Raw genomic sequence first — 27725 nt, forward strand, 5'->3', positions numbered from 1 at the left:
TAACTGCTTTCCGTTCTTTCAGTCATTGGATTCATGTGTGATTTGTTTCTGGTGTGCTCAGGATACAGAGGGTTCTCAGAGCCTCAGTGCAGAAACCCTAGTTCACAGATAGACTAAGAAGTCTTTGAGGGAAGGGGGACACAGCTCAAGCAAGATTATGGGGCAGCATTGCACTAGACTTGTTGTTCCTACACGCTGGAGGCCATGCCATAGAAGAGAGTTTAGGAAGAGAATAATGATGATGATGATGAAATAACTATCGTTTATTGAGCACCATCTATTATCTCATTTAATTATCCCATCATCCTGTGAAACAGGTAATGTTGTGTCCAATTTACAGATGGTGAAACTGAGACTCAGGGAGGTGAAATAACCTGTCCAGATACTCAGCAAGTAAATGGCAGAGTTGGAATTCAAAGCTAGGTGGTTCTCCCTCCTAAACTAATTTCCAAAACGTACCTGGCGTATGGTATTCTCAGTGGGAATTGTTTGAAATAGTTGGATTTAAGGAGTATCTGCTGAACGCCAAGCCCTGGCTTAGGTGCTTTTTATATGGTATCTCATTTAATCTCCAGAACAGTGTTTGTGGGGTATGTGTAATTATTCCCATTTTACAAATGAGAAAACTGAGGCTCAGATGTTTGTCCAAGGTCACACCGAGCCAAATAAAGGTCTTTTTAGGGAAGGAGTCCCGGGGAGAATGAATCAGGAGCAACCTGGACCTAGGATCAGAGCCCAGGAGCCAGAAAGGAGTAGGGAATTAGGGGTGATGGTGCAGCTAATTGGATGCTGTCTCCACCCGCAGAAGGCAGCAGAGGGTCCAGGGGTAACTGTGATTTTGGACAAGCCACCCCAGCCTCAATCTCCTCATTTGAAAAATGGGGCCACCAATACCTTGCTGTACAGGGTTGTCAAGACGATTAAATGAGATAATGCACAGGACATGCTCAGACCAATGCCGAGCTGACGAACGTGAGATCCCGCTACTTCTACCCGCTTTCCCTTCTCTACTGGTTTCTGTCAGTTGGTCAACATTCCTGGCATCTGTAAGACCGGCCCGGCATCCCACCCTACCCGTCCCCGTCCCGGACCCAGCACCAGTGTGTCATAAGGGTTTATGGAACGAGAGCCAGCTGAGCTGCTCCCTGGCTATTTGAGCTTATGCAGCTCACTTATCCTCTCTGGGCTGCAAGGGTGGGCTGGGGGCAGGGGGTGCTGACTGGATCATCTCTGGGGGCCCCACCGTACCCAAGTAAGCCCGTTATCCCCTGGCTCTCCCTCCCCTTCACCCCGACCCTGCACACGAAGGCTCTGGGGGCCGAGCCAGCTACCCACTCCCCAGGGACCATTCCTGAAGGCATCTCCAGAGGGTGATGCACGTGCCAGGTGACAGACATGTCACCTACACGTGCCAGGGGACAGGCCCATCCTTCTTTCTCCCACAGCTCCTGGTGGGGCCCTGCCACTCCAGCAGGGGACAGGAAAGTAACTCAGCCTTCACAACCCCTCCTCAGACTCACACACTCGCAGCCTTGCTTTGGGAAAAGGGTGGTTTTTATTTCTTTCCCTTTTTTTTTTTTTTGGTCTTCAAGCACTCTTACTCGTCTGTCCCTGGGCTGTCTCTCCCACAGGCCTCTGTGGTCTGGGCCAGGAGTCTGTGGCCAGCCCTTCTCCATCCTCTCTCGGCGGAAGGTCCCGCCATCAGGGCGGGCTGTGTGGCCCTACTGTGCGTGGTGGGAAAGAGGCTGGCCTCTGGAGGCCCCAGCTGGCCCCTTATTATATTGGCTTCTATTAAATTGAAACACATAGCACATCTATTACACAATAAACCACAGCTATTTCATGGATCAAATTAAGTTTTATTTGGGCAAATTACAACCTTTCCTACAGTCGTGCCTTTGTGAGGCCATTCCTTTTTAATAAAAGCAAGCATTTCTGGGGCTGGCCCTCCTGGACCAAAGCTCCATGGTGGGTTGGGGGCTCAGGCCAGGGCCGGCAAGAGTGTGTGTGTGTGTGTGTGTGTGTGTGTGAGAGAGAGAGAGAGATGGGAATTCTTGGGGCCCCTCTTGGGAATGGATTTATCCACCTTCTCCCCCTGCCTCCCCATCCTGAGGTTGCCATGGAAGTGTGCAGAGAACTTCTCATTAAGCAAGAAAAAGGCAGCAGCAGCAACAGGAGGAAAGCATTTCCCGGAATCTGGGAGGAAGCGTGAGTCACTGGGGCTGCTAAGTGAGCCCTGCGTGGCCACTGCAGCGCCTGCCCAGGAGGCCTGGAGCGCGGGGCCAGCCGTCAGGACTGTGCCAGGCCTGCCCGCATAGACATGCCCGCTGCCCTGGCTGACGCAGGCTCCAGGAATGCAAACAGAGCCGGGTGGAGGGGCCTTCGGAGGGCCGGGGTGCTGGGCCAGGCAGGAGGGAACGGGCCTGGAGGAGAGGCCTGCGCAGGGGCCTTGGGCCTCAGATGAGCCCCTCTCTGGTGTCCTCGGAGCCCAGGCTGCCGGGAGGGCTCCTACCTCTCGGCCTGACCTGCCCTGGCACCGCCAGCTCTGGCCTGGCCTCTAGGCTTCCCATCATGGGGCAGGGGCAGGAGTTTCCCCTAGATCAGAGGATCTCAAAATTGGCGCCTGGATCAGCATCACCTGAGGACTGGTCAGAAATGCCGGCTCTCAGCCCCCACCCCCCAGCCCTACTAAATCAGAAACTCTGGGGGGTGGAGTCCAGAGATCTGTGGTTGAACTAGCCCTCCAGGTGATTCTGATGCACACTCAAGTTTGAGGACCGCTGCACTTCACTATCGGTAAGTCAACTTCAAACCCACATTTGCTGGTTATTTATTGACAAAATTCAGAGGTAATGCTTAAGGAGTGCCGCCTGTGCGCCAGATTCCAGGCTAACCGCTTCCCACGTGCTAACTCATTTAATCCCCACATCAACCCTGTGAGCTCAGGCTGTCATCACCTCTCCATCTTACAGGTGACATAAGTGCTGCTTTTCAGCCAGAAGCCAGTGTTCTGGGACCTCAGAGGTGATGGGAGATGCTGGGCCCAACTCACGTTTGGCCCATGTTGATGAACTAGTTTACGGGGCTGACCTTTCCCTGGGTAGCTTTTTCATAAATGCCCTTCAGAGGCTGCCCTGCCTCATAGGAGGTGGCGGTGGGGAGAACTCTCACTCCAGAGCTGGGAGTACAGGGGGAATCAGGCAGGTGGAGTGTGAGAAATAAGAATGATGAAAGAAGATGGGCCTGAGATGCAGGGTCCTATAGAATCTCATTTCTTCAGATGTGGTCCCTGGAACAGCAGGATCTAACTTCCCCAGGAGACAGTTAGAAATTCAGAATCTAGGATCCTGCCCCAGACCTGCTGAACCCAAATCTGCATTTTAATAAGATCCCTCTGGGTTTGTGTGCACATTCAGGTTGAAGAAGCACGGGGTGGGGCACACAGGCATGTGCCCCAGCCTCTTCCTGCCACACAGAGGGACAGGAGAACAGGATCTGGGATCTGCACCAGCCTCAGCCCAGCTCCTGTGGGGCTCCAGCCCCCGTGTTAGCACAAGCATCCCCTGAGGACCCTGGAGGGAGCCTCCAGCCCTTAAAACCCACAGCCAAGGTATCAGTAATACAGTGGGAGGGACTCTCCCTCTGAGGAGCTCTCTTCTCAGGTTCCAGGATCTTCACTCCTTTCCCCTCTCTTCCTAGAATGTGCACTGCGGGTTCAAACCCAGGCTCCGCCACTTACTGGGATTACTGTTGTAAACTTCTCAGCGCCTTGATTTTCCTTTTCCGTAAAGTAGGGTAACAATATTTCCTAGATCATACAATTTTGTGTGTGCAGATTAAATCTGTGAATACACATAAAGTACTAGGAACAGTGCCTGGTACGTAACTCCATGAACAGTAGCTACTTGCTTTCAGCCTGCCTTCTTTCCCTCCTCTGGCTGGCCCTTGGGCTGGAATGGGATGGAGGAAAGGTGGGGCTGACCTGTGAGGTGTCAGTGCCAAGGCAGGGCTACTGGATTGGCTTCTGAAGGTGACAGGGGCTCCTGTGGGGGGAAGAAGGAAATGTGTTTGTATGATACCTGTGATATGCCAGGCTCAGTGTCAGGAATTTCCCTCCTCTCCACAGTTGTACCAGGGAGGTACGGTTATTAGCTTACAGAAGGGATTGAGGCCCCAGAAGTGCAGTGACCAACCCAAGGTCACACTTAGTGAAGGATAGAGCTAGTGCTTGATGGGTCTGCCTGGCCAGCCTGACCTCAGTCCCATACCCACTTCACATGACCCCATGCTTCCACCTCCACTACAGCTCAAGCTGGTCCCTCAAGGAGATAGGGGGATCCAGAAGGTCAGAGTTGGCAGAGGGATGAGGAGGCAGATGCGTCTTGGGGATGTGGTTCACGACTCTTTCCCCAGAACCTCAGTTTCCCCTGGTGTTACCTCGCTCTTGCAAGGAACAGGGAGGGTCTTCTGAGTGGACCTGTAGTGAGGTTAGCTGCTCCAGGCTTTGCCCCCCACTGCCCCCAAAACAGTCTGCCCTTCCTTCTGTTCCATGACTGGAAGGCAGGCTTTTGGCAAATCTGTTAAGAGCCCAGGAGGGGGCACTTCTGGTTTCAGCGCCCACGTATAAAGCACTTGGAAGTTGTCCCTCCCATCCTCACAACAAGAAAAAGCTGAACAAACTGGAAGTCAACAACTTTTAGATCCATCAGAGAATGAAGGTCCCAGGGCAGACTGCCACTCTGAAATCTGGAAAAGCAGGTGGATTCAGAGAATCACAGCCAAGATCAGCTTACCGGCAGCAAAAGCTACCAAAGCTAGTAACTGTTAGGAACACTTAAATTGTAATTTTTTTAATTAAAAAAAATTTTTAATTGACGTATAGTTGATTTACAGTGTTGTGTTAGTTGCTGGTATATAGCAAAGTGATTCAGTTGTATCCATACATATATATGTATATATATTCTTTTTCATATTCTTTTTCTTAGTTTTTTTAATTTTTAAAATTTTATTGAAATACAGTTGATTTACAATGTTAAGTTCTGCTGTACAGCAAAGTGATTCAGTTATACATATATATACATATGCTCTTTTTAATATTCTTTTCTTCTATGGTTTATCACAGGATATTGAATGTATTGTAGTTCCCTGTGCTACACAGTAGGACCTGGTTGTTTATCCATTCTATACGGATAGTGTGCGTCTGCCAGCCCCAACATTCTGCTCCACCCCTCTCCCAAACCCCTCCCCCTTGGCAACCACAAGTCTGTTCCCCATGTTTGTGAGTCTGTTTCTGTTTTGTAGATAAGTTCATTTGTGTTACATTTTAGATTCCGCATTAAGTGATATTATCTGGTATTTGTTTTTCTTTGACTTACTTCACTTAGTGTGGTAATCTCTAGGTCCATCCATGTTGCTGTAGATGGCATTATTTCGTTCTTTTTTTTTTTTTAATTTATTTATTTATGGCCGCCTTGGGTCTTCGTTGCTGCACATGGGCTTTTCTGTAGTTGTGGAGAGCGGGGGCTACTCTTTGTTGCGGTGCGTGGCTTCTCATTGCGGTGGCTTCTCTTGTTGTGGAGCATGGGCTCTAGGCGCGCAGGCTTCAGTAGTTGTGGCACGCGGGCTCAGTAGTTGTGGCTTGCGGGCTCTGGAGCACAGGCTCAGTAGTTGTGGCGCACGGGCTTAGTTGCTCCAAGGCATGTGGGATCTTCCCAGACCAGGGCTCGAACCCATGTCCCCTGCATTGTCAGGCGGATTCTTAACCACTGCGCCACCAGGGAAGTCCCTATTTCATTCTTTTTTATGGCTGAGTAATATTCCATTGTACCACATCTTCTTTATCCCTTCCTCTGCTGATGGACATTTAGGTGGCTTCCATGTCCTGGCTATTGTAAATAGTGCTGCAGTGAACATCAGCATGCATGCCCCCTTTCAAATTATGGTTTTCTCCAGATATATCCCTAGGAGTGGGATTGCTGGGTCATATGGTAGTTCTATTTTTAGTTTTTTAAGGAACCTCCATACTGTTCTTCACAGTGGCTGTACCAACTTACATTCCCACCAACAGTGTAGGAGGATTCCCTTTTCTCCATACCCTCTCCAGCATTTATTGTTTGTAGATTTTTTTAGATGGCCATTCTGACCGGTGTGAGGTGATACCTCTTTGTAGTTTTGATTTGCCTTTCTTTAATAATTAGTGATGTCAAGCATCTTTTCATGTGTTTGTTGGCCATCTGTATGTCTTCTCTGGAGAAATGTCCATTTAGATCTTCTGCCAATTTTTTGATTGGGTTGTTTGGTTTTTTGTTGTTGAGTTGTATCAGCTGTTTGTATATTTTGGAGATTAAGTCCTTGTCGGTTACATTAAATGGTAATTTTTAAAACTGCTCTTTTGAGGTATGATTGACATACAAAAAGCTGTACATATTTAATGTATACAACTTGATGAGTTTGTATATACATATACATCCATGAAAACATCACCACAATCTATGCCGTAAACATATCCATCACCTCCCAAAGTTTCCTCCCTCCCTCTTTATTTTTTTATTATTTTTAATTTTATTATCTTTATTTTTTAATTTTTCTTTATTTTTTAATTATTATTAAACAGTAATTTTGATGAACTGCTGGAAGCTGAGTGTGGACTAGCTTGAAATTTAAAAACTTAAAATAGTTTTTAGGGGGGACCTCCCTGGTGGTCCAGTGGTTAAGAATCTGTCTTCCAATGCAGGGGACGTGGGTTCGATCCCTGGTCAGGGAACTAAGATCCCATATGCTGCGGGGCAACTAAGCCCGCACACGACAACTACTGAGCATGTGAGCCACAACTACGGAGCCCACTTGCTCTGGAGCCCATACGCTGCAACTACTTAGCCTGTGCACCACAACTAGAGAGAAGCCCATGCACCGCAATGAAGGGCCCGTGTACCACAACTAAGATCCGACGCAGCCAAAAATGAAAATAAATAAATATTAAAGACAAAACAAAAACAAACAAACAAAAAAACAAATAGAGGCCCAGTCTTAGGCCTACCATACATTCAGGAGTTTTACCCCCAGGAACCCTACCAGGTTCACATGGTAAAGATCAGAGAAAAATCCCCTCTCTTTTGGGCAGGAGAAATAGACCTTTGAAATACGCCCAGAACTTTTTCCATAACAAAGGCCTATCCCTCTGAGAAACTACTTTACCAGAGCCTTGTCTGACCTGGAGGAAGGGCAGTTAAACAACTGCAGCCCTCTTTAGCCATACTGTCTCATTTAAGGGGAGAAAAAAATAAGGGCTAAGATATGCTTCTAAAGGTCACAGCCCAGGGACTCAGACCAACTAAAAAATCTGAGATTTAATAATAAGAATATAGAATGTTTTCCCTCCCCAACATCTTACTGCTAATACAGCAGGTCTTCAGTATAATAACAGTGGATTACAGCTGAAAGAGCTGCAGACACAGGCTCTTTCTAAGAAAGAGTTCTTAGGGAAACCCAAAGATAACAGGGGAGGAAAAAACAAACAAACAAGGAAATTCTAGGGAACTGAAGCCTCTGATACCTACAGCTACAGCAAACCTTAAACACAGATCAACTCCTAGCCAGATTAACATAAAGCCTCACACTAAAAGTCTCATTACCTCAGTACCCATAACCTGATATATCATGTCTGGCTTTCAACAAAAAATTAAATGGCATGCTAAAAGACAAGAAAAAACTGTCTGAAGAGACAAAGCAAGTGTTAGAACCAGACTCAGATATCACAAAGATTTATGGAATTAAACAGATAGAGGATTTAAAATAACTTTGGTTAGTATTCCAATAGAAAAAGTAAATAGCATGCAAGAATACATGGGGAATGTAAATAAAGGGATGGAAACTCTAAGAAAAGATCTAAAGGAAATGTGAGAAATCAAAAACATTGTACCAAAATGAAGAATGTCTTTTTTTTTTTTTTTTTTTGCGGTACGCGGGCCTCTCACTGTTGTGGCCTCTCCCATCGCGGAGCACAGGCTCCGGACGCGCAGGCCCAGTGGCCACGGCCCACGGGCCCAGCCGCTTCACGGCATGCAGGATCCTCCCGGGCCGGGGCACAAACCTGCGTCCCCTGCACCAGCAGGCGGACCCTCAACCACTGCGCCACCAGGGAAGCCCAAAGAATGTCTTTAATGGGCTCATCAGTAGACTGGACATGGCCAAAGCAAGAATCACTGAACATGAAGATATGTCACTAGAAACTTCCCGAACTGAAATGCAAAGAGAAAAAAGAATGGAAAAAAACAAAAAGAACTGTGGGACAATTACAAAAGGTGTAACATATGCATAATGGGAATACAAGAAGGAGAAGAAAGAGAAGAAGAAGAAGAAGAAATATTTGAAGTAATAATGGTTGGTAATTTTCCAAAATTAAGGACAGACACCAAACTATAGATCTAGGAAGCTTAGAGAATACCAAGTAGGCAAAAATATAAAAATATCTACACCTAAGCATATCCTGTTCAAAAACCAAAGACAGAGAAATCCTGCAGAAAACCAAAGACAAAGAGAAAATCCTGAAAGAAGCCAGAGGAAAAACACACTTTACCCACAGAGGGATATATCGGGCTTCTCTTCAGAAGCCATGCAAACAAGAGGAGAATAAAGTGAAGATTTTAAAGTATTGAAAGAAAATAAAACCCCATCAACTTTTTCACTTTTTCATCAAGTGAAAGAGAAGTAAAAATTTCTCAAACAAAAACTGAGGGAATTTGTTACCAGTGGGCCTGCCCTCCAAGGTATATTAAAAAAAGTTCTTCAAAGAGAAGGAAAATTATGTAGGTCAGAAACTGAGATCTACATAAGCAAAGGAAGAATATCAGAGAAGGAGTAATGAAGATAAAATAAAATCTTTTATTTTTCTTATTCTTAATTGATCTAATAGACAACTGTTCAAAGTAAAAATAGCAAAAATAATAGCAAAAAACCGGCAACATAAGTATTGGGTGACTATAGTATATGGATAGGTGACATGAATACCAGCTATGTTATAAGGGATGGGAAGAAAAATTGGGAATACTCTGCTATAAGGTACCATGAAGCGATATAGTTATTGAAAGTGGACTTAGATTAGTTGTAAATGTTTATTGTAAACTCTAGGGCAACAACTAAAAAAATTTTTAAAGAAATTTAATTGATGTGCTAAAAGCAGGGAGAAAATGGAATCATATAAAACCAGATAAGGCAGGAGAAGAAGGGAAGATTAAAAAAAAGAAACAAATGCAACAAGTAGAAAACAATTATAAACATGGTAAATATTAATCCAACTATATTAGTAATTATCTTAAATATGAATGGTATAAATATACCAGTTAAAAAACAGAGACTATCAGGCATAACAGAACAGGACTCAATTATCTTTTGTCTACAAGGAGCCCACTTTAAAAATAAACAAATGAAAAGTAAAGGGATTAAAAAAAAAAAAGTAAAGGGATAGGGAAAGATAGACCATGCTAACACTAGTCAGAGAAAGCTGTAATTTCAGACAAAGCAGACTTCAAAACAAGAAAAGTGATCAGGGTTAAAGTGGAGCAACACATAACGATAAAAGGATGAATTCTCCAAGAAGATATAACAATCCTTAATGTATATGCACCTAACAAGAGAACATCAAAGTACATGAGGCCAAAAACTGATAGAACTGCAAGGAGAAACAGACAAAACCATTATTATATTTGGAGACTTCGACACCCCTCTATCATTCATGGACAGATCCAGTAGGCAGAAAATCAGTAAGGATGTAGTTGAACTAAACAGCACCAACCGGATCTAATTTATAGAATACATCATCCGACAACAGCAGACTACACAATCTTCTCAAGTTTACATGGAACATTCACCAAGATAGACCACATACTGGGCCACATAACCCACCTTAACAAATTGAAAAGAATGATATCTTGGGGATGGGCATTTGGTTCTGTTTCCCAAGAGACCAAGTTTGTTTAGGGAACAGGGCCTCTGAAGCCTGACAGACGTGGGGAACCATCCTAGGTCCATCACTTACCTGCTATGTGACCTTGGGTCAGTCATTTAATCTCTTCATCTGTAGAGTGAGGACAATAATAGTAACTACTTCATGGGTAGATGTTACAAGCATGAAATAAGACACCCCATGAAAAGTGATTTAAACCCTCCCTGGCCCAAGGTAAGACCTCAATAAACTTTCCCCGCTCACTCATGGTGTTAGTAAGGGAGAAGGAACACAGTCTGAGCCCCTGTGCACAATCTGTGCACCACCCCCTGCTGGTCATGGGAGACTCAGACCTCAAACTTGGGCTCCCCTTTAGTCCTGGAGGTACGTCACCTTACCACCCTCAGGGAGCAGGTGCCACCAGCTCCTGGCAGGTGGGAGTACAATGTGAGGCAGGCTTAGCTCAACTGAATTCAGGGGCACAGGGTGGGAAGGGTTCCTGAGATGGAGCGTTTGAGGAAGGTCTCGAAGATGGGAGTCCATTCCAAACTGAGGACACAGCCTGAGCGAGGCTTGGAGGCTGGCTAAAGCCCAGTGCGTTCCAGGCCTGATGAACAGGCTGGAGTGGGTCAGGGACCCCAGAGATGATCAGGGTGCAGAGGTCACTTGGCCCAGTCATCTTGCCTTGGAGATGAGGAGACTGAGGCCCAGAGAGGGAAGAAGAGTCCTCCCAGTTGTCACACTACTAGATTTGCTTCCATCCTGGGACCTCCCTGAACTTGGAGAATGCAAATTTTGATTAGAAAGAATGGTAATTTAGCAATGATGAGGGAATGATATTTACTGACTGGTGAATATGTGTCAGGCTCTGCTGTAAGGGCTTTATAGGGGATATGTGATTTTATCCTCACAAGTAACCCTATGAGGTAGGAACCATTATTTCCATTTTATAGTTGAGGAAACTGAGGCACAGAGAGGTAACTAATGCCTCCTCAGCGCTTTTAGGATTTTAGCAGACACCACTCACTGCCTCGTCCACATCCACCCCGGCATTTCTCCCTTGCTGGCAGAGCAACCACACTGTTCCTCTGTCCCCGTATCCCACAACTGCAGCTTCAGGAGAGGCCTGCTCCAGGGGAGGCTCTTCACTGGCCTCAGCCACTTACGATGGTCCACTCCTCCTGCGAGAGATTGATTCAGGGACAGGCATGGAATGCTTTCTGTCCTGTTAGAAGTGGAGGGAAGTTAGGGGAATTCTGGGAGGAGATTCTTTTTTTTTTTTTTTGCGGTACGCGGGCCTCTCACTGTTGTGGCCTCTCCCGTTGCGGAGCACAGGCTCCAGAAGCGCAGGCTCAGCGGCCATAGCTCACGGGCCCAGCTGCTCTGCGGCATGTGGGATCTTCCCAGACCGGGGCACAAACCCGTGCCCCCTGCATCAGCAGGCGGACTCTCAACCACTGCGCCACCAGGGAAGCCCTGGAAGGAGATTCTTGATTGTAAAAGGGAGAGAGAGAGAGACCCATGGAACATATAATGGCCCCTCTTCCATCTCTGGACATTGTGGTGTCTACATGTGATGTTGGAACTATGGCAGCCACATTAGGTCCGTAAGGGGACAAGTCTGAGAACAGTCTGACACACTGAAGATGGCAGAGTAGAGGCAGGTGTTAATGGGGTTCTTGAAGATGTGGATGAGCTGCTGAGTTAACTAACCCAGGATGCCCTTCCTCTCATCTCCTTGACACATGAGCACTTACGTCTCTTATTTGCTAAGCTGGTTGCATCAGTGTTTTCTGCTCCTTGCAGCTGAAAGCATTTTTGTTGGTGCCAGGATGAACCCCAGCCCTCTTCAAATGTCACTCAAGACTCAGAATCCCGGCAGCTTTGTTTCTCATCAGCATTTGCTGTTCTAGCCAGAGTCGAAGACTGGCTAATCCCAGGATGGGCCATGTTCTCCGGGGCCTCCAGGTCTTTGCCTTTGCTGTTTCCTCTGCTGGAGGTGCCCTACCATGTGTCGGGCACACCCCCCTCTCCTCTGCTGAACCGGTGGCTCTGTCACCTTCTGTGCAGCTCCACAGCACCGGTCTGTGTGGCCACCATCACTCTCGTCACCCAAGTTCTCCCCTGTCAGTTTATATATCTTCCCCCTTTCCTGGACTGAGCTCTGGACCAAGGGCAGACCCTGGTCACATTCATTTCTGTGCCCTTGTCACCCAGTACAGCACACACACCCTCTAAGGGGCTACGGAATAAATAAAGGTGTGGGAGCTCTCTGGGTCCACTGGAGCTCCCGAGGGAGACTGAGGAGGCAGAGCCCAGGACACCAGCAATAGTAACAGCCATGATCAGTGAGCCAATGAGTCTCCTGTGCTCTCCACAAGATCACCAGTCTTCTTGTTTTATCGATGAGGAAACCGAGGCGCAGAGGGCTAAAGTGACGTGCCCAGAGCTGGGATTTAAATGCGAGTCTGTTGGTCTTCAGCAAAGTGAAAAAAGATATATATTGAATTGTACATATATGATTGTGTATGGGAGCGTGTGTATGTGTGTGTATAATGTGTGTTTAATTGCCTTATAGTAGGAATATTGGCAATTGACTTTTCCAATTTTCTCAATATTTCTCATTTTGTTTCAGAAGCGTAATGGGGAAAATTTTTAAATATACAGCCAAAGGTTTAGAGAATTAATGTTAGGTTGGGCTATGTGCCCTGAGGACTTCATTTTCTTAAAGATTCTGTGGTGGAACAGGAAACCCACATCAGTCTGTGTTCCCCAGATGCTATCTGAACCGTGTAATGTCAAGATTTCCTGATCCCCTATTCTCTAATCTGTGCACTTATGAATCTGGGGACATTTTCATTTGTTTTTTCTTCCCTCCTTCCTTCTTCCTTTCTCTTTCTTCCTTCCTCTTCCTCTTTCTTTTATTTCTTTCTCTTTTTTTTGGCCAGAAAGTGAGGATAAAGAATAAACACTGGGCTTCCCTGGTGGTGCAGTGGTTAAGAACCTGCCTGCCAATGCAGGGGACACGTGTTCAAGCCCTGGTCCTGGAAGGTCCCACATACCGCGGAGCAGCTAAGCCCATGCGCCACAACTAGAGAAAGCCTGCGCGCAGCAACGAAGACCCAACACAGTCAAAAATAAATTAAAAAAATAAGTTTATATTAAAAAAAAAGAATAAGCATTGTTGACATTTTTCTAGCACAACTTAAATTTTTTGCACTTAGAAAAGGTTAAATCATTAGGTTGTTGGCATGTGGATGGGGAGGTAGGAGAAAACTCATCTCCAAAAATACACCTCTTTTCTTTCTTATTTATATGAAACTTTGTTCTGAAGGCTTCTCAGGAGCCAAAGAACAAGCACACAAACAAAATCAGGTCATCACCATTCTGCTCTCTGCCCCTCGCCCAGCTGGACCGTGGGTGGAACCCCAGGACAAAGTTCTGGGGGGCACCAGGAAGCAGAGCCAGTGTACCCCAGGAGGGAGGCCCCGCGTGCCCTGCTCAGCCTCAGAAGTGGAGATAAGCAGTTGGAATGAGCAGCCAGGCCCCCAATCCCAGCAGAGGGTCCGTGCTGAGAGAGGGGAGGCCCCAGTTCCCGCCTCTGTGAGATGCGACTGTTGTGAGAACCCAGTGGGATGACACAGGCGCCCGGTGGGAGGGAGGACCAGGCTGGGCCGGGAGCTCAGGCAGTGTGGGCGGAACCCAGTCTGTGAAGATGGCCTGGGTGGAGGGAGTTTTTGCAAGTCAAAAAGCATGTGTTTTGAGAACCCCTTGTTCTGTTCTCCGCTTGGGGATCCCATGCTCCTGTGAATCACTTCTTGCGGCACTGGTGTTTTCCTCATCTCGCATCAAAGTCACATGAATCCTTAGCGCCCCTTTCTGCTTCCCCCTGGGCTGGCCGCCAGTGGCTGCCTGTCTTTGTCGTCTTGGGGCCGCGTGAGGGTCAGACAAGGAGGCTGCGGGGCAATGTCCCCGTCCCGGGAGAAGGCCTTGCCCTGGACTTGCCAGGTGTTAAGCATCTAGCGTGGGGCAGTGGAAAGAACTCTTGATTGAATCAGAAGCCCCGAATCCCTCTCGGTCCCGCCATGAAGCTGCCTGTGCTGCCTCAGACCTCAGCTGCCACCCTCCGAAGTGGGACGTCTGGCCTCCGCGTCGGGAAGGGAGCTGAGCCGTTTCTTGTGGGCCCCCCGCTCCAGCCGGCCCTGGTCCCCGGCAGAGCTTGGGGCAGCGGCAGCTACCGGGTAACGCAGATCAGATGCAGCCCCTTCCTGGGCCGTGCTCGGCAGCCTTCCTCCTCCAAGGCCTTGGGGATATTTGAAACTCCGTGGAGTTTGGCTTCAGAGCCTGGAGTGGAAACCACAGCTCCATTACGTGAGCACATGTGATCTCCCTGGGAGAAGAGAGGCAACCGGCCTCAGAAAATGAGAGACGAGCTGGAGGTCTCTGGCTCCAGAGGACACTTAGGACGGTGTCTGGGAGCCCCGGGGAGGGCAAGTCCAGCGCACTTGGCCAGGCCACCCTGGTGTGACCTTGGAGTTGGTGGGCTCCCTGATACCAGAGGATGGAGCAAAGGCCAGGGCCCCTTAGAGGGGAGACTTGAACCCTGAATGAGAGCTGGACGTGCACCAAGGAATCATTCTATCTCCCCCACCCCAATGTGATCGCATATTTTGAAAGCTTTATGTTTGCCAGACAAATTGTTGAGGAAGAAAAATTCCTTTGAAAGGGAATGACCTCCCCTCCCCCTCCCCCTCGTCCAGGGCAGACCAAGCAACTAAGTTTACACAAATGAGTGGGAAATGATTCCAAAGTCACTGCCAGTTAAGATACCCCAGCTTCTACCACTGCCTGGTTGGGGTAACTTTGGGCCAATAATTTTTTTTCTTTTCTTTCTGGCTGTGCAGCACGCAGGGATCTTAACTCCCCAACCAGGGGTCAAACCTGCGCCCCCTGCAGTGGAATCGTGGCATCTTAACCACTGGATCGCCAGGGATGTCCCTGGGCCAATAATTTAATACCTCCAGCCTCAGATTCTCATCTACCCAGTAGAAATACTGAGCCTCACCTCAGGGGTGCGCTAAGATGTGCACGAAGGGTCCAAGCAGAGGCTCACAGAGACAGGTGGGTGTTACTCCCAAATGACATCGATTAACCCTCACTTCCCATTTCTAAGTAATCCGAGACCATTCATAACTGCTCATCAGCACTGTGGTTGGCAAAAATAACTGAGACACCCCTTGATGGTGGTGGTGGTCCAGGCTGAGGCGGCCAGTTGGTGGCCTGAGACTAGCACCTCCTGGCTGGAGTGATGGTCGGGGATGGGCACTTTGAACACTGCTGATGCTTGGCCGTCATGACTCTTAAGGGCAGAAACCAGGGCTGAGACCATCTCTGCCGACCCTTCCAGCCTGAGGTTCTTTCTCTCCAGGGGTGGAAGCTCAGGCAGGGTACTGGGACCCCAGGCTTTAGTTCTGCTTAGCATCCACTCACCTGGGGTGCTCTGGGCTGGTTACTTGGCTTTTTCTGTGTGATACAGAACTGACCTGCTAGGTCACTTAGCAACCTCAGTTTCCTCCTCTATGAAATGGGAACAGCAGTCATGACAGCTCCCTGGCAGGGTATTGTGAGGGGTAGGGAGAGCGGTCAGTGGGTTTGGTTGTGTGATCCTTTGCACCGTGCAGGGGAGACCTCCCGCTTCAGGGCACCAAGGAACCAGAATGCAGAGTGGGTGGCTCCTCTCAGGGATCAACTCCTAGGAGAAGGTATACTCTTGGCACAGGGTCCGGGAGTGGGTGGGGCAGGTTCTCAGTAAATCGAAGATTTGTGGAAGGAAAGAGATTGGACTTGGTAATGGACTTTGAAACAGGCCACTCAGGCCTGATAATGCAGGCTTTTCTAGCCCTGCCAAACCGTGCCTTTCCTCATCCATCTCTTCAGTCATGCAGCTACTCATTCCACAAATACTTCCAAGGCACTCTCTCTGTGTCCTGCACTGGGATACAGCACTGAGCATGGTGCCTGCCCTCATGGAGCTCCCACTCCACATGGGGAAGAAAGACCTTAAACAAATAGCTGCACACATCAGTACAAGGTTACAACACTTAACAGGAGCTAGCAAGGAAGAGAGGGGATATTGCAAGTGCATAGCAAAGACCAACTCCTCCTGAAGGCTAGTACTTGCTACCTGCCTGGCAGGGCCCTAATCCCTTGACATTGACTCACTGAATCCTCGCCACGTCCCTGTGGGGTGAGAGCCATCATTACCTCCATTTACAGAAGCGGAAACTGGGCAGAGCCCAGATCTCAATTGTTCCCCCAATTCTGTGCCCTAGGAGGGCAGGCTTCCGTCTTCCTTTTTCCACAAATGAGGAAACTGAGACTTTGGCCGGAGTCAAATATTTTTCTCAAGGTCACAGATAGGAATAGCTGAGTTCCCTGGTCCTTCTCCTCCTACCAAAGTCCAATCAACCTAGGACAGAATTTTTAGCCCAGTGAAGAGAAATCCTCCCTCGAGGAATGAACGCATGGTCTAGTAGGAAAGATGGACATTGTGGAAGACCAATTGTATTCATAGTCCCATAATTCTTCACCCCTCCCTGTATCTACGTCCTTCACCCAGTAACTCCACAATGCCCTCCAACCCGGGATAGAATGTTCTGCCCAATCTTTGATGCTGGGCTCAGCTCTGTGACTTGCTTTGGCCAGTAGGATGTTAGCCCACTTGGTGTAGAGGCTTGACAAAGCACTCGCAAGTTTCCTCTTTTGCTCTTTCTCTTCTGCTGTGGTCACGAGAACATAACAGCTAACTTGCTGAGTGACTAAGACACGTGGCCCTGGGCCGAGTCACCCCATCGTCCCAGCCGAGGCCATTGTAGGTCAGCAGCTGACCCCAGCTAGGATCAGCTGAGCTAAATGAATGAACCAACTCATGAGCTGAGAGAATGTTTGCCACTGAGGTTCTGGGTTGTTTGTTATGCAGCATTACCGTGGCAATCAATGACAGATGCAGACGTGTATGCGACCAGTTCGACTGTAGATGCAGGTGCTAAGGGCTCTGCACAAAGCAGGGGAGGAACAATACATTCTGAGCTGAGAGGTCAGAAATGAGTCATAGAAGCGCAACACAAAGCTGAATCTTGAAGAAGTAAGAAAGTGTCGCAGGCAAATAAAGCAGGCTCAGGCATGAGGTGTACAACTACGAGGCGTGTTTGGGGAAGGGCTGTTTGTGGCTGGTACACATAGGGCAATGTGGGAAGTAAGCCTGGGCTGCCCCATCGAGGAGCCCGATGGTGGCAAACCCCGAATGCCAACGTGGCAATGCTAAGTGGGCAACAGAGAGCTGTGGAAGGTTGACAAGCTGCGAGGGAGTGCAATGGACTGAATGTTTGTGTCCCCTCAAAATCCATACGTTGAAATCATATTAGGAGGTGGAGCCTTGGGAAGGTGATTAGGTCATGACGGATAAACCCTCATGTATGGGATTAGTGCCTCCTAAAAGAGGCCCTGGAGAACTCTCGCTCTCTTTCTGCCATATGGGGACACAACGAGAACTAGGCCGCCTGCAACCCTGAAGGAGGCTGTCTGTCACCAGAACCCAGTCATGCCAGCACCCTGATCTTCCACCGTCCAGAACTGTGAGACGTAAACTTCTGTTGTTTTTAAGTCACCCCGTCTATGATACTTTTTTATTTTTAAATAAATGTATTTATTTATTTTTATTTTTTGGCTGCGTTGGGTCTTCGTTGCTGTGCGCGGGCTTTCTCTAGTTGCAGTGAGCAGGGGCTACTCTGCATTGAGGTGCGCGGGCTTCTCATTGCGGTGGCTTCTCTTGTTGCGGAGCACGGGCTCTAGACACGCGGTCTCAGTAGTTGTGGCACGTGGGCTCAGTAGTTGTGGCTCACAGGCTCTAGAGCGCAGGCTCGGTAGTTGTGGCGTACGGGCTTAGTTGCTCCGCGGCATGTGGGATCTTCCCGGACCAGGGCTTGAACCCGTGTCCCCTGCATTGGCAGGCGGATTCTTAACCACTGCACCACCAGGGAAGCCCTGTGATCCTTTGTTATAGCAGCTCTGACTCAGACAGGGAGGTTGATGCTTGTTTTGTTTTGCCCCTCTATTCAGGTGGCAAGCCTTGCACGTTTGGTCCATGCTGGTGCCCCACTCCCACCTCTCTGGCCTGATTCTGACCTTCTCATTGGGGCTTTTGCTCATCCTCTGTATGGAATCCCAGACCAACCCCAACAGTCCTTCCCTAGAAAAAGGTTAATTAGAACTTCCATCTCACAAGAGCCTTTTCTAGCATTAAAGTCAAGAGATTCATTTTGAAGCTCCTCTAGGACAGGCCTTTGCAGCTGGGAAGGCCGTGACCTTTGGAGTCTGAGATGACCTGGGTTCCAAGGCTATGTCACCATGTACTGAGGGCATGACCCTGGGGAGTCCCATCCCCTCTCAGAGCTCTCCTAGCCCTCACTGCCTTGAATCCTCACTATGCCCTGGAAGGCCAGTATCCCTGAAACTGAGAGGCTCAGAGAGGTGGGGTGGTCTTCCCAGGGTCACATAGCTAGAATGCAGCCCAGGCAGGATGGGACCTAGTCTTTGTGTCCAGGTGCCATTGGGACTTGGCACCTTCTGGGACTCCTTCCTGAAATCCTGTGAGGTAGGATGGTACATTTTCTCCAAAGGCAGTTGCCGAGAATTTCTCCCTACCTGAACACGTAGGATGCTCCTCCCGGAAAGAGGAAGGCCTGTTCCCCCAACTCCCTCCCCCACCGCCCCTCGCCCACCCCACCCCACCCCACCCCCGCCTTGAATCTCGACTGGCCCTGTGACTTTGACAAAGAGAATATGGCGGAAGTGACTCTGCCAGTTCCAGGCCTAGCCTTAAATGGCCTAGGCCTTCTGCTTTCTCTCTCTCCTTTGGAGGCCAGCGGCCATGCACAGCGGCCTGGGCAGACTAGAGTGATGGGAGCCATGTGGAGAGAAAGGCCATGCGGAGGGGAGCTGAGGCACCCCAGCACAGGCATATGAGGGAGGCCTTGTAGACGTTTCAGCCCAGCCACACTCCCAGCTGGACCCAGCCATGCTGACTCCACGTGGAGCAGGGGATCCTCCCAGCTGGCCCACGGACTGTGAGAAGTAGTAAATCACCATTATTTCAAGCCACTAAGCTATGGGGTGGCTTGTTACACAGCAGAGATAACTGAAACAGGTGGCCCCGTGGATGCCTGGGTTCTATAAGTCCCCGGGGACCTCTAACCCCCTCCAGAGCCCTGAACCCTGGTTGCCATGGTTCCCAGGCAGATGGTGAGTGTTTCCACCTGTTTTACTCTTTCTAAGGAAGGTGAGGGGAGTTGTGTGGTTCCCCCCACATCCCATTTGAAGTCGTGCCTATGACAAGCTAATGGAGCTCCTATGACAGAAATGACAAGCTAAGAACTTGAAGTCTGTGGTCAGACTCCTGAGATTTAAGTCCCAGATCTGCCACTTTCTAGCTGTGTGACCTCGGGCAATTTACTTACCCTCTCTGTGTCTTGGTTTTCTCATCTGGAAAATGAGGTTAATGCTCATGCCTATCTCATAGAGTTCCTATGAGGATTAAATGCAGTAATATACACAAACTCAAAATAGTGCCTGACTCATTGTAAACCCTCAATAAGTATTATCTGTTGTTTCACTACTACTAGTATTACCAGGCTCCAGGGATTCTGAGCTGGATATTTCAGTATTCTGGAGAAGTATAGCTGACACCTAAACAGGTAAGTTGTAATACAGAGGGATCAAAATAAAAATAGGAACATGGTCAAGTCTAGGAGGGATTTCTTCTACCTGGGAATTAGGAAGTCTTCCTGAGGGAAGTGACAATTGAGCTGGGTTTTAAAGACTGACAAGGAGTTTGCTGGCTTTATCAGTTAGGTTTACACTTGGCTCTGAAGGAAAACATAAACACAAAATAACAGTGGCTTAAACAAGATAGAAGCTTATGTCTGACTCAAGTAGAAATCTGGTGGTGGGAGGCCCAGGGCTCATAGGATGCTCCACGGTGAGAGGTACCCAGGTTCCTCCTATCTTCTTGTTCCATGTGCTTGGGCTCTAGCCCAGGCTCTCCTCCTGGTGCAAGGTGGCTGCTGGAGCTCCAGCAACCATGTCTCTTTAAGGACACTCCTGAAAGTTGTACACTGCACTTGGAAGCCATTGTCTAGGCTCTGTCCCATGGCCAATCTAACTGCAAGGGAGACTGAGAAACATATTCTTTATTTTGGGTGGCCATGTGCCCAGCTAGCTAAGACTTGGGGGTTCCATTGCTAAGGAAGACTTGGGGAACAGACAGTGGAGGTCATGACTGGCCAAGTTTGCCACACAGAGGACAGATGTTAGGAAAGGATTCCGACTAGAAGGAACGGCATATGCACAGGGCCTTTGAGGGTCTTCACTCCTTCTCTCCTGAGGCAGTCACTGCTTCAACGTGGCTGCGTCCATGGACTTGCCTTTAGATCAGCTTCTTGTCAGGCAGACACGTCCCACTCCCAGCTCTCCTGTTACTCTGGAACCTCCCACCTACCCACTGTGTCCACGGGAGAAACTGAGATGCCCGGAGGAGCTTCTGGTCACTGAGGAGACAGAGCTGTGAGTGGAGGGGCCACAGGGAGAACGGCCCGAGCTCTCCTCGGCCTTCTGACCTAGGCCTGGACAGGGGCGGGCCCATTCCCAGGGCTCCCAGGCCAGGGGAATGATGTAAACGAAGGCCAGGAGGTGGCTCTTAAGGCGCTAAGGGGGCCCTTGAAGGGAGCTCTCGGGGAACAAGAGCCCACGTGCCTACAGGTCACATCACACGGATGTGCTGGTCAGTCATGGCGGGCTGGGGCCGTGGAGTCAGTGCTGTTGGAGAAGATTGGGAGGCACAAAGGACAGGATACTGACGCGAGCAAAGGGAAGCACAGGCCTCACTCCCAGGCCCCTCTGGGGCTGGAGGCAAAGAGTGGGAGATCCACCTGGCACAGGTCTTTGTGTGGAACTCCAGTTCTGCCTTGGACATGCTGGGTGACTTGAAGCCTCAGTTTTCTCCTCTGTAAAATGGCGCCTGCTTCTCAAGGGCATGATGAGGGTTCCAACTGACGGATAGGAAAAGCCTGTGGGAGAGCTCAGGTGCCGCGCACAGTGCCAGTTACTGCGGAAACTTCTGAAAGAAGGGCCTCCCACGGGCCTGGGCTTTCAACGAGGCAGGGTTGCCTGGCCTCCAGGGCCTAGCTGGGGCCTTGGTTTCTCAGGCAGCCACCCTTGACCGCCTGTGCACCCCTGCCCTCACCTCCTAACCTTTCATAGCCTCTGGCTCCAGGAGCTCCCAATGCAGACTCGAGCCTGCAGCCCAGTCCCCGCTAACAGGCCATCTTCCAAGAGCCTGGAGACTCAGGCGATGGTGGCCTGGTGGCTAGAAAACCCCGGTACTAAAGTGAATACTCACCCAGCGAGGACTCACTGCTCACACGCCACAGCGACTAGGCAGGCAACCCATGTGGAAAGAGGCTCAGGTGGGCGGCAGGCAGGCTCTTTCAGACTGGGGGAGGGTGTGCCCACCCAGCTCAAAGGAAGTGTCTTTATACACTGTGTTCAAAGCACCAGCACTAAAAGGCAGAACCGCAGACTGGAAGCTTTGTGACAGCCAGCCTGGAAGAGAGCAGTACCCATTTGCTTTGCTTCTGTGACGGAGGTGGGGTGGGGGTCCTGGGTCTGACTGGGGGGTAGAGTCTGAAGCAGGCAAGAGACGCCTATTGTTTTGTTTGCTGAGCGTTGCCCCCTTGCGGGAGCTGCTCTCCATCATCATTGGCCACAGGTTTCCGGCGGGATTTGCCATATTGATTCTCCCCAGGTGGGGATCACCTGACCGCACGGAGCCAATCTCTGACTTCTGCAGAGAATTTGGAATCAGAACCAAAAGACTTCAGCTAAGGCCGGCTGTCTTCACATCTAGAGGCCTGGGGGCTGTTGACAGCCGTGCTTTCTACTACTGGCTGGAGAGGTGGACGGAGCCAGGGGCTGTGAGGAAGATGAAGAGACAGCAGAGAGCAGCAAGGTAAGAGAAGCGGGGGAGCCCCGCTGGGCACCCCGCAGGGCTCTTAGCCCTGGCTGCACCCTTTCCTGAGGCCGACTAGGTCCTGGTCTGCTGGTCTGGAAGGTCCTGGTCTCCTGGTCTGCTGGTCTGGAACCCGGCTCCTTTCAACAACTTCCATGCCCCCATCCCACCCCTCACCCCCTGCCAGTATCTTCCTTCTCTTGCTGTAGCTAGTTTAGGTGAGTTTGTGCTTCTACTCAAATAATCCCACCGATATGAAGAAAAGCAGAATAAGCCCTGTTTTTCCATGACTGCCACTCACTGATCCAGCTGCTTCACCTGCATTATTTCATTAAATCCTTATGATGACTCTGTGAGGTAGGTATTGTTCTTATTTTCATTTGGCAGATGAGAACATTGAGGCCCAGAGAGGCTAAGCAACGTGTCCAGAGTCACACAGCAGACAGGAATGAGTCTGGGCTGGCTGATTCTAGAGGCCGAGTAGGGGTCTTCCTGTGCACTTACCCTCCCTGCTGGAGGGGGCTGCATTTGAAAGTCACTGGCCTGGAGGGTTCTGTTGGGCCTCATGCAGAGCCTGTGATTCTGTGGGCTTGTTCGACTCTGTTTTCTTAAATAGGTTTGAACATCTTGAGAAAGAGCCAACCTGGTTGGGCTTTAAGTTTTCAGAACTGGGCTGGAGGTGGCCTCCTTGGGGAGCCCAGCCAGGGCCTGGCCGAGCCCCCGGACCAGGCCGCCTGTGGATGCTGACATCATGTCCTGCCACAGCTTTGAGGCCCACCTCTGAGCCACAGAGGTGGTCCTCCCCCAGACCCCAAACCTAAGTCACCCCCTCCAGGAGGCCTTTCAGGGCCCTGGTGGCTATGACCTTTCCTCTGTTCTCCCTGACACTCATTTTGCCGTGGTCCCGTCTCAGGACTCTGGAACCTTCGGCTGGGTTCTCCTGCTGAAGAGTCGTGTTGGACAAAGCCGACACCTGGGATAAGCTTGGCCCCTGTCCCAACCTTGGGGGGCGGGGGAGCTGTTTGTCCTCGGAGGCGGAGAGAGAAGACCCAGCACTGGCTGGGCCATGGGAAGCCATGGGGTCCTGGAAGAAACACCAGGGGACCTGGCAGCTCCAGGAGGCTCAGGGGAGATTCTCAGGGGCCTGGCCGTGTATAGACAGGGGGAGACAGAGACAAAGACCAGCTGTCGCACCCTTTAAAAATCTTTAAAATTTGCTCATTTGAATTCTATGAATGTATAGTTTTCAAAGTAAATGGGATCATATATGTTTTATATCCATCCATCTATATCTATCTATCAGTAGATAACGGACATCCTTCCAAATGAACAGAGACCTATGTCATTCTCGTTATAGAATGGGCAGCTCAAAGAAATCTCAGGACTGGTTTCATTGTGAATGTAGATAAAAGAATTCTAAGCAATATATTAGCAAAAGAAATCTAGCACAGTAGTCAATTAAAAGAATAACACCTCGTGACCCAGTAGGAGTTGACTTCGGGGATGCCAAGATGGTCGTTCTTGGGAACTCCACCAGCAGTGTTCACGGCACTGACGGATAGTGGAGGGAAGCCATGTGATTCTCTCAGTAGATGGTAGAAAAGGTTTGCATGCCGATTGGCAGCCCGTCCTGATAAAGCCGTGAGAAAGAATCCTAAACATGGCCAGAAGTATTTACCAAACCCTAGCACCAAACAGAGGGGCAGGTGTATTAAAGGCATCCTTGTTTAAGCCCAGAGCAGACAAGGCTCAGGGTCCAGCCCATGACTGTTATTCCATGTTGTCCCAACTAGAGGCCCAGGTAGAGTGGAGGTGAGTGGGGACCCAGGGCAGTGGTGGAGGAGCTGGTGCCAGTGGCCTCTGGGCTTTCCTCTCTCTGGAGTCCCTTTTGCCAGAGGTGAATTTACCCTGAAGCTAAAGCAGTTTCAACCTCAGGGCCCCTCACTTGCAGCAGCCCTTCCAAGACTCTGTAACCAATTCTATAGTCACAATTCGGTATTCTTGTTCTTAAAACAGCCCTTGAGCTGTTTCAAGCCTCAGACCCTCACACCTGGACCCTCTTCCGACTCCAGCTCAGCTCTTTCCCCCTGGATTTTAGTCACTGCGCCACCTTGAGTCCCCAGCACCCAGCCCAGTCCTGGCCAGGTGTGTAGACAGGTTGTGGAGTGAATGAATGAGGAAAGCAGAGGAACATGACTTGTCCAAGGTCACTCTGCTGTCAGTGGCAGAGCCGAGACCAGAGCCCGGCTCTACCCACCCTGTGCAGGGACCCACCCACCTCACCAGGTGGCAGCTTGGCTTGGGTTTTGCCCTCATGACGTCCAGGAGGTGCTGGAAGCATAAAGAGGGTTGAGTTCTGACCATGGGTAACCAGAGAGAGACCCAGCTGCGGGAAGATACCCAGGCCGCCCATTGCATGTGGCTGTGGGGCTGGCACCTGTGTTCCTGACCCTCCACCCGCCATCCCCTTAGGGTCCCTGTAGCCAAGCGTTCTGGGAGCCACCCTCGAGACAAGCCTCATCCCTGAGTCCTCTCCCTCCCTGGGTCCTTCAAGCTATGTCGAGTTTCTGTCACTTCTGGGACAGCCTTGAGGAGGGGGTGAAACAGAGAACAGACAATAAACATGGCCGTGTGCCTTCCCCACTCAGGCTGTACTGTATTAAATGAAAACAGCAGCTTGAACAACAAGAGGATCCCATTTTTGTGAAAATAAGTATATATTAATATGTGTGTATTCACATGGGGGGAAATCTAGAAAGACATACACCCGAAACTTTAACAAAAGTGGTCTCCAGGTGATGGAATCCCAGTGATTTCTCCTTTTTCTTTTAGCTTTTCTGTATTTTCTAATTTTTCTATCATTATTATGTATTACTTGTGGAGAGGCAGTGTAGTGCAGTGTTTAAGAGTCAGAATGGAGTTCGCGTCCGAGCCCTCCCTCATTCTGGCTGTGTGTGTGTGCGCGTGCAGGTCACTTGATATCTCTGAGCTCCGGGCTCTTCATCTACAAGATGAAGTGGAGGTGAACATTGAGCCTGACTTATTACAATGGAAAAACCTGCCAGACCCCACCCGGTGATGAAATTTAACACCACTAGTAATGGGGCAAACCCACCCGAGAAGCACACAGCACCCAGGTTCCTGCTGGAAACCATGACCCTGGATCTAGTCTTGAGGAAACGTCAGACAAATCAAATAGGGTGACATGATGCGAGGCATCGGGCCTGGACTTTTCAAAAACGCCAATGGCGTGAAAGGAAGGAAGAAAGAAAAAGTCTGGAGAACTCTTCGAGGTTAAAGGAGATGCAAAAGGGGATGCTTGATTGGATCCTCAGTAGGACGGGGAGGCCACGAAGGGCACGATTGAGACAATTGGACAAATTTGCAGATGGAGAGTACATTAGATAACAGTATGACAATGTTAGATTTCCTAAGTGTCATCACCGTATAGGGACGGTGTAGGGAAATGTCCTCATTCTGAAGAGGTATTTGCTGAAATACTTAGGGAAGAGTACGATGTTGTCTGCAGCTAACTCTCCAATGGTTCAGAGATAAAGCAAATGTAGCAAAATTGAATTGAACGGAATGCCCAGCACAGGGCGGATCTCAGTCCTGGCAGCCACTACTCCACCCGGCCTAGAGCTGCCTCCGCCCTGTCTCCCCTTCCTTCCACCCCCTCCCCTGAGCCCCCTTTCCCAGAGGAGGTGGCCACAGGGGACGCTCTGGGAGAATGGCAGGGTGCAGGCCACAGGCCATCTCCCTGATATTCAAGGCTTCCCCAGACTCATGCTCCTAACAGCCTCATTCTACCTCTGCCCACATGCCCTGGACCCTCATTCATTACAGACACGCGTGGGCCATCCCCCTCCTCCAGTCTGCTCGCACAGTTCCCTTAGCCTAGAAAGCCACCCTTCCCTTTCCTGTCAGTAAAATCCAACTTACCCTTCAAAGAAAGCCCCCTTGGGTGCTCAAAGGGCTCCCTCTTTCCCAACCCAAGGAAGAAGCATGCTTTCCTGGAATGGCCCCCCTTGGGCTGTTATCCCACTCTGCGATGCCCAAGTTGATCGGTCACCTCCACGAGCCTGGGAGCTCCAGTTCGCAGGGACCAGGTTGCAACCACCCCTGTGTCTCTAGGACGTATCGAGGGCCTGAGCCATAGGAGACACTCTCCACGTGTTTACTGCCAAAGGGTTGGGTGCCAGCACGAATCCACTGCCATTTTGGAGACTAGTTAAATACACGTTGGTATGTTCATATAATAGAATTACTATGCCGGTATCAAAAGAATGACTTGGACTGGTATGGAATAATCCCAGATATAACAATAAGTGAACGCAGTGAGCTACTTACTATTTGTGTGAGAAAAAAAGCATGTATACTTGTAGTAGCAAAGGTTGCCTCAGGAGAGAGGCAGCGGGGGCTAGGGGGACGGGGAGGGAGTGAGAGTTTTTGAGTTTGTGTCTTGCATATGTGAACCTATTTAACAAATCTACATGATTTAGATTTATAATGGAGCACCCACTCTTTGGGGGAGGTTCAGGGAACCCCAGAAGTTGGATGCTGAGGAAAGAGGGGAGAAGCAGGTGAGCATTGCCCCCGGTGGAGGAGGAGTCTGGGCTGCTTGCCTGCGACTCTTGCTGGAGGACCCTGACCTTGAGCCCCGAGGCAGCAGAGGCGGGCAGCAGCCTCCCAGAATCCTCAGCGCCATAGGCATTTCTCACTTACTCGAGTGCCATCCTCTGGGCCCTGCAGCATCTTATGCCATGACTTCACTGGAAATGTCCTGCCTCCATTTTCATGTGTGGAGTCCTACACCCACCCAGTTCCTGCCTCTGGCCCAGTGTTCCCCTAAGGCCCCCGTCAGAGTCCTCCCTCTTGTCATCCTGCTCCCCGACGTCCTCAGTGTTTGCTCCGAAGTCCTCAGAGCTGAGCAGGCCCAAGTGAGAGGGAAAAGGAGGGAAGGGCATCTAGAGATTTTGGCCCTGCTGGCCTTTCTCAGGCCCAAGGCTTCCTGCTGCCCAAGCCCTTTGCTTGTTCGTGTGTTGGGACAAAGGGCTGCCCACCCCAAGCCCATACTCCCCTTTCACTACGGGGAAGCAGTGGGAATTTCATGCCTCCTGGGGCCCCTTTGCACGGGGAAGGGACTGGAACGTGTATATAATAGGATGCATGGTTAAAGGAAAGTTATTCTGCCATTTGTTAAAATGGTTAAAACAGGTAAGGAAGACTTTATTCGGGACTATTGCCATAGGTGTCAAGACTCTCACAGTAGCGGGGAGAGATGAGGCTCAACATTGAGTACAGCAAAGACAGCCAGGGTTTATAGCCAACAAGCAGAATGAGGGGTCAGTGGATGGAAAATTACTAAGAGGAGACCTCAAGGGGAGGGGCAATTCTTACTAAACCAACTTAACAGGATTCTTGCTGAAGGCAGGCCAGGATGATCAGATACCAAGGGTGGAGGATTCTCACTAAACTGATTTAGCAGGATTCTTGCTAAACTGGGGCGAGGTAGGCCAAAGACAAGGCCCAAGGACAAGGCCTAGTTGAAAAGAGGGCTCAGAGGAGCCTGTCTGAAGTTTGGTCAAGGACAGAGTCTTTGCCACATATTATAGGATCTGGGGAAAATCCCCCTTTTTATAGCTGAGGAATGGAGGCCCAGAGCAGTCATTTGCCTGGGGTCCGCTTTAATCCCCCTCACCCCCAGGAAGCTCAGCCCCA

General features: G+C 49.7%; 1 protein-coding gene across 3 annotated transcripts in view; it reads left to right on the top strand.

The window, feature by feature from the left end:
• Nucleotides 1–27725, top strand: part of SMAD6 (SMAD family member 6) — a 147211-nt gene that overhangs the window by 89593 nt on the left and 29893 nt on the right. The window contains exons 5-6 of one of the 3 annotated variants that reach the window (XR_010946388.1): nt 806–2796; nt 21903–22004. The exons of 1 other annotated variant lie outside the window; for it this stretch is intronic. The gene's annotated coding sequence lies outside the window, so the exon portion shown is untranslated. Of the gene's footprint in view, nt 1–805; nt 2797–21902; nt 22005–27725 lie in introns of those variants that run through there. One more of the 3 variants, XR_010946389.1, reaches the window with a different exon arrangement.

Source organism: Pseudorca crassidens, chromosome 1 (genome assembly GCF_039906515.1).
Source record: "Pseudorca crassidens isolate mPseCra1 chromosome 1, mPseCra1.hap1, whole genome shotgun sequence".
NCBI classification, from domain to species: Eukaryota; Metazoa; Chordata; class Mammalia; order Artiodactyla; family Delphinidae; genus Pseudorca; species Pseudorca crassidens.